Below are 8,071 nucleotides of genomic sequence, written 5' to 3' on the forward strand. Positions count from 1 at the left end.
AGAACGCAACCAGGCTTCCACTAAGGGGGGGTGAGGACGATTAACTGAAAGACTTGTTTTATTTTATCCTCTCTTAGCTATTGGGATTAGGTTGATCCAACAGTTAAGGGAAAAGGTAGTCCCCTCAGGACAACGGGCTTTGGCCCAGGGTTCGGACCTGGTCCGATACCCAGTATGATTGACTCCCCGGCTACCCTTCCTCCTCCCCAAGGAGGAGGGGCGACTCAGAACCATTCTAAGACCACTTTGACCAGTAATGGAACCCCGACCAATGACCGACCCAGACGACACATTAATATCCCTCCCCAGAACGCAAGGTGCGTTAACATCCGTTGCATGAAAGAAAATCAATCCTTGCAGAATGTCAACCCCTTTATCATTAAGAAGGTCCTTGATGGTCAAGTGGGAGGCAGTTTTGATTTTGTCCGAAAGTTGCGAGATGGTAGCCTCCTTGTGAAAGTGCAATTTAAGTCTCAGGTTAATGATTTACTTAAGCTGACGCAGATTCATGACATTACAGTAAAAGTAACTATTCCTGTTGTCCCAAATACCTGTAAGGGAGTAATCTTTCACAGGGATTTGAAGACAATGGAAGAAAGCGAAATTCTTGATGCCATGAATGACCAAAACGTTGTAGACGTAAATTGCATGACCAAGAAAGATGGGAATGTGTTTCTTGACCTTTGTTTCAAATAAAATTCCAAGTACTGTCAAAATCGGATATGAGATTGTTCAAGTACGACCTTACATTCAAAAGCCAATGCGGTGTAATAGATGCCAAAAATTTGGACACACCTCATTAAGATGCAATGATAAGGACACTAACAAATTCACTTGCGGTAAATGTACTGGAGAACACGATACCACTGAATGCACGGAAAAGACACTCAAGTGTGCTAACTGTGGAGGTCCCCATCAGTCAGGCTCTGCTGAATGCAGTAGCCTGAAGAAGGAGACTGAGACATTAGCATACATGAGAGAACATGATGTTAGCTACCGTGAGGCCAAGAAGAAAGTGGAAGGTTTGACAAGCAAACCCAATACTTCTTACGCCTCAGCAGTAACTAACACTGTTTCCAGTGCAAGCAGTGTTAATTAGCAGCTCGCAGTTAAGGACCAGGAAATTTCCGAATTGAAAGAAACGGTAAAGGACTTAATGAATCAGATTAAAGAATTAAATAAGACAATTAAAGAAATTGCTGAATCAACCCAGCAAAAACAGCATCTTAAGGAGGTCGATACCAAATCACAATCCGGATCGCACCTTCTAGTCCAGGCGACCCCTACTAGAACTTCGTCTGGTGGTAGTTCTGCTCGTAAGAGCAGATCATCCTCCGCCGGGCGTCTCTCTGGTGGAGGGGAGCAGGCCATGGAGACTACTGTCTCCAAAAATTCCCGAGAGAGGCCCTCGGGAAGCGAGGGAGAGGAGGAGGCGCCTCCCTCCCAAAAAAAGAAAATAAAAACCGGCGGACACGGCACTTCCAAACCCCATAAAACGTAATCCACGCGTATACCATTATACAATGGAACTGTCGAAGTCTTAGATCAAAATTAAACTCTCTTAGATTATTAGCCTCGTCCTATGCTCCCGATATTATCGTACTACAAGAAAGCCATTTAAATGACCAAGTCTCTGACGAGGTCGTATCGCTAAGAAACTACCATCTTTGTAGAAAAGACCGAGAGGGAAGGGGTGGAGGCGGAGTCGCCATGTACATCCACCAGAATCTCCCTTTCATTGAAGTGACGATTAATTCTACTTTGGAACACGTCGCATGCAAAGTAAAATTCAATAACACGTATCTGACTATATGCTCAGCTTACTGTCCACCTGATAAAAGGTTAATTTATGATGAGCTTTTTGCTATTCAGGACAGTCTGCCAAACAATAAATTAATTCTAGGAGATTTTAATGCTCGTCATACATCATGGGGTTCCCTGCGGGTGAATGGTAGATGTGAGCAAGTAGTTAAGTTGATCAACGACTCTGATCTGGTTCTTCTAAATGATGGTAGTCCAACGCGAATAGACGATAATACCGGTAATTTGAGCTTTATTGACCTATCACTGGTTTCCTCAACACTAGCAGCCAAGTGCCTGTGGCACACCATTGACGACTCGTTGGGAAGCGATCACCTTCCTATTTGTATTCAATATTCATGCGACACCACGAGGACGCCTTCAGCACCCAAATTTAACGTAAAAAGAGCAGATTGGGTCGCCTTCACAAGGAGCGTCAAGCTCGAAGTTGTTGGAGAAACCATTGATGATAAAGTAAACAATGTTCAAAATTGTATTATAAATGCAGCAATGGCAACCATCCCTAAGACTTCGACAGATAGCGTTAAGCATAGAGTTCCATGGTGGACACCAGATTGCCGCAGGGCGCTATGTGAACGAAATAGGGCCTACAAGCTTTTCCATAATAATATTACCAACGAGAACTTTCGCAATTACAAACAAGCGAGAGCTAGGGCTCGTAGAACAATCAGACAAGCCAAAAGAGACTCCTGGCGAAGCTTTGTCTCTACAATTAATAGTAACACCAAGTTATCAGAGGTTTGGTCCACAGTAAATAGAATAAATAGAAAAAAATCATCAATAAAAATCAGAAACATCTTGCATGAGGGAAGAAATTATGATTCACCTAGAGACATTGCTAACACAATCGCCAGGCAGTTCTCTTATACAAGCAGCTCGGAAAACTACAACCCTGCATTCCTGACCACCAAGGAAGCATCCGAGCTGCAACCAATTCACTTTGCCACAGGAGATAATTTTGATTACAATAAAGATCTAATAATGAATGAGCTTGTCCGAGCCCTAGAAGCCTGTAGAGGAACATCCCCAGGCCCCGATGAGATTCGATATGAGATGATAAAGCATCTTAATCATGATGACATGATTAAGTTGCTAGAAGTGTACAATGATATTTGGAAAAGCCAGACTTTTCCAAATTCATGTCACTTCGCCCACATCATTCCCATATTGAAAGCAGGGGGAAATCCCAGATCCGCCATCTCTTACCGCCCAATTGCGTTGACAAGTTGCTTATGCAAGGTCATGGAAAGAATTGTTAATAGTAGGCTATTGCATTTTTTAAATACCAGGAATTTACTAGTTGACGAGCAGTGCGGCTTCCGAAAGGGACGTCAAACTCTCGATCAGCTAGTAAAACTGGAAAGTCATATTCATGAGGCATTTGCCAAAAAGCATTTTTTGATATCAGTATTTTTAGACAGAAAAAGCCTACGACATGACATGGCGACATGGCCTACTCAGAAAACTTTATGCTTTCGGATTATGTGGAAACTTGCCTTGTTTCATCCAAAATTTCATTTCTGACAGAACGTTTTCTGTCAAATTATTTTCTGACAATGTCACTTTCTCGGACATTTTTGTCCAGGCAAACGGGGTCCCACAAGGAAGTGTCTTGTCTCCAACATTATTTTTATGTATGATAAATGACATTTTACCATCTCCCCCTCGGAATCTTAAATACTCACTGTACGCCGATGATTGTGCATTATGGCACTCTAGCAATAATGCAGAGTTCTCGGCAAATCAGATCCAATTGGCACTGGATATGATTCATAACTGGGGCCTCCAGTGGGGTTTTAAGTTTTCCATAAGAAAGAGTATTGGCGTGGTCTTTACCCATAGGAGAAAGCCCAACATCAGGCTAACTCTAGACAACCATCCAATACCTATTCAAAATTCAGCTAGATTTCTTGGTCTACTCTTTGATAGTAGATTGAATTGGAAAGACCACATTGGTCAATTAAAGAATAAATGTCAAAAAGCACTCAATTTATTAAAGTGAATTTCTGGACACAAATGGGGAGCTGATAGAAAGTCTTTACTGATGTTATATAAATCTCTGATTAGATCTAAAGTAGATTATGGGTCAATCGTGTATGGCTCGGCAACGAGCTCAACTCTGAAAGGTTTGAATGTTGTGCAGAATGCGTGTTTACGCGTTTGTCTTGGAGCCCTTAAGTGCACTCGCACCGAGTGCCTAGAGGTAGAGTCGGGAGTACCTCCCCTCCGTCTTAGACGCGGCCAGCTTGCGCTGATTTATGCCGCCAAAATAGGGATGTTTTGCGCCGGCAGTTAGGGCCACAACACCGCGGCGGAAAGCCGCTGTGCAATAGACTCCATGACCTCACAGATAAAGTCGGTATAGATCTCTCTACCATCGATACCCTGGTTCAGTCAAATATAGCACCGTGGGAGACCCTCAATTTCACCACCGTTTTAGACTGGCTACCATCAGCCAAAGCCACGGCGCCGGAGGTGGAGGTACGCCAGCGGTTCAGAGAGATCCTAATTAAACATTATTCCATTTTTCATTTATATACCGACGGGTCCAAGACAGACGAGTGTGTGGGAGCGGGTGTATGGTCGACTGAATGCCAGTTGAGATTCAGATTGCCGAATCATACATTGATCTTTCTTGCTGAACTTTTTGCAATTGATAAAGCTTTAGATTTTGCCCTATCGACGACCCACGATAGAAGTCATTTTTTCAGACTCACTAAGTTCACTTAAAGCAATTAAATCCTTAGAAACCACCAAAAATGAAATACAGGATAATATCATTCGTAAAATGCATAGTGCCAATAAATCAGTCAAGCTGATATGGGTACCTGGACATTTGAGTATCCATGGCAATGAACAGGCTGACAAACTAGCCGGGTCAATTGGTGATCTGGAGCCTGGTATTATCCGCACAGATCAGGTGTTTTGTCTCTTTTATAAAAGCAAAAATCCATCTCCTGTGGCAGAGTGAGTGGACCGACCTCACAATAAACTACAAAAACAAAGCAGAAATAAAAATTTGGGACACAGCCCACAGAAAAAAATAGAAGAGAGGTGGTGGTAGCCCGACTCAGGGTTAACGCCACACGCTATACCCACCTGACTCCTTATATGGAAAAAAGTTTCCCTCCACAGTGTGGCATGTGCAATAGAATTCTATCAATATCACACATCCTGACAACATGCCACCAATACATAAACCAAAGACAAAAAATAACAAATTATTTACAAATTAAAAACATAGATTGTAATATTAAAAATTTACTATCTGACAATGAAAAAATAATTAGTAAAGTAATCACTTTTCTAAAGGAGACAAAACTTTATGACCTTCTATAGATTGATAAGATAAAATGGGATCATTGGCTTAATGACCTTGGCATGTGCCGCTGGTTGATAGCAGCAGATGGCCTCTTGCAGATGAGCCCCTAGCTCGGCAACAGCACTGCTCACAACCTGTACCCTTTTGGCACTTGTTGTCTTTTTGGAATTTTATTGTTATTTTAAAGGTTTGCGGCCATAGTTGAATCATGGCCAGCCAAAAGGAATTCTTGAGTATGGAAGGAGGAGAAACCTTTCTTTTGTTGGAATAAATAATAAACTAATGATCGGAACTTTCTTTTATATCTTTCGAGACACCATCTGTAATAATAACAACTTGTAATGCTTGCCTGACTCTAGCTACACCTGCTCGGCAATGTCCTGTGTAGGAACTCTATTTCTTTCCACATACAAACTGACATACACTCATACACATAAATAACATACATTTTACACGTCTTCTACTGTCTTGCACATACACGGGTGCTGATCCCTTATCAGCTGGTGGCAGCCTACCCCTACACAGGACTTAAGGATTCACGTTACAATAGATTCAATCGGGAATTTACTTTGAGGGGGCAAGGGGAATATCTCGGTGAATCACTACACTGGGACCTGCTACTACATTCACCACCCTGGATGCAGAAGCTGCTAACTGGGCTATCGAAGTTGAACCATCTGACAGACCAAAGACTGCATTTTCAGACGGTTATCATCTTTTTCAGTTCTGTTGGCTCCCCTTTGGTTTAGCTACAGCACCTTTGACCTTTCAATGCACCATGAATGTTCTCCTGATACCAGTACTTGGACGCCACACCCTATGTTCTCTCGACGATATTGTGGTCTATAGGAGAGACTCTTCGACTTCTAAAAGCTGCTGGACTGAAACTCAACATGGAGAAGTGTAACTTTGCAGCTACCAACATAAACTTCATAGGATATACAATCATTCTCAATGGAGTACTTCCCAACCAAGAAAAGGTAGCTGCCATTGCCAAGACTCCAGCACCTCGCACTGTCAGGGATGTGTGGCGTTTCTTAGGATGCACAGGCTTTTTCAGAAAACATGTTCCTTTAATGCTGCCATATCGACACCCTTACACTTGCTCCTTAAGAAGACCCAGAAATGGACTTGGGGACCAGAGCAACCGGCGGCCTTCGAAGAGCTGAAGCAGAGGTTGATGTCCGCCCCAGTCCTATGGCAACCAGACTTTGAACGCAAGTTTGAGCTCCATACTGATGCTTCTTCTATTGCTCTAGGGGCATGTCTTATGCAAAGGGCAGATGATAACTCGCCCCATGCAATAGCCTACTACAGCCGGAAGCTGAGGGATGCTGAAAGAAAATACTCAGCCATTGATTTGTATAACAGGCACTTTGTCATATGCACAGATCATCCCCCTCTAGTTCATGTGTTTTCCAAGAAGACAAAATCACCCAGGATGACATGATACGCACATGAGCTGTCGTTCCTTGATTTCAGTATATGCTACAAAGAAAGTCTGACTAATTATGTGCCTGATCTGCTCTCAAGAAATGTGGCTGTACTTGAGTTGGATCAAATGCCATAGGAGTAGACTGCCAGAATCACTGACCTATCATCAGACACTTTGGCTGAACAGCAAGAGAAGATTGGCAGCTCGCAGACCTTAGAAGGTACTTAATTAGTGGTATGGTACCAAAGAAGAAATGGCTTCTCTCATTGGAGGAGTTTGAGGTCAAAGAAGGGGTCATATATCGCCTGAGGCACCTTCCTGATCAGATATTACATCAGCTGGTAGTTCCTAAGAGCCTAAAGAACTCAGCTTTAAAGGCAGCTCATCTACCACCAAAAGCATCTCATCCGGGTATTCACAGAACACATGAAAATGCAAAATCTATGTTCTACTGGGTAAATATGTTCAGTGATTGCAAAGTATACGTAGAACACTGCCATGTTTGCCAGCAAACAAGAGGGACTCTCCAAGCTGTTCCACTTGGTGGTGCTCCACTAGAGCGTGTATCAATGGATATCTTTGACCTAGGCCAGTTAATTCCTGTTCGTTATGGGCTGAGTATTATAGATCAACATTCACGCTATCGTAGTGCAACTGCAACCACTATTCACCGAGTCTTTGTGGACCATTGGGTGACACTGTTTGGACCTCCAAGGGCTATTCAAACTGATAATGGGTCCCAATTCACTTGTCGCCTCTTCAATGAGCTGTGCCAGATGATGTGAACATCTCATCATTATACAATCCGGTATCACCCTCAAGCTAATGGGTTAGTGGAGCGCACTAACAGGGTTATAAAGAGTGCCTTAACTGCATTGGTTGGCCAGCGACCACGTGTCTGGCACCAGTTTGTCCCAGAATTACGCTTGCAGGTGAATTCAGCCATCCACCAATCAACCCAAGAACAACCACTATATCTTCTAACAGGTCGGCATGCAAATTTTGCTGTTGGGCTATCAAACCAGGCTGTCTTTGCAGAGAAAAGATGTCTCCAGGAACGTTTAAGGGAAGCTCGAGAAACTGCAGTCACTGCTTCAAGAGAGACAAGATGAACCTATGAATGATACTACAACCGTTGCAAACGAGAGCGTCTCTTCCTTACCGTGGGATCCTTAGTTTGGTACATTGACCACGGACGGCATACACCCCTCACGGGCCGATGGAAAGGTCCCGCCAGAGTTGTTACCCAATTAGGCCCGCTGGTATTCGAGGTCAGAGACATCCACACTGGTGTCCAACGACGAGCTCATTTAAGTCATTTGAAGCCTTTCAAGTTGTCAGCTGAGCTCTCCTACTCTTCTGAAGAATCAGACTCCGATCCAGAAGATCCAGGTGATTGCAATGGACTAGAAGTTCCTGCTCCGAGTAGTACCCTTACTTGGAGCACACAGTAGTTTTCCAGATATGGTGTACAGTAACGAGGAATCATAGCA

Source organism: Penaeus japonicus, unplaced genomic scaffold, assembly GCF_977035675.1.
Source record: "Penaeus japonicus unplaced genomic scaffold, GWHDUDI00000001_assembly GWHDUDI00000015, whole genome shotgun sequence".
NCBI classification, from domain to species: domain Eukaryota; kingdom Metazoa; phylum Arthropoda; class Malacostraca; order Decapoda; family Penaeidae; genus Penaeus; species Penaeus japonicus.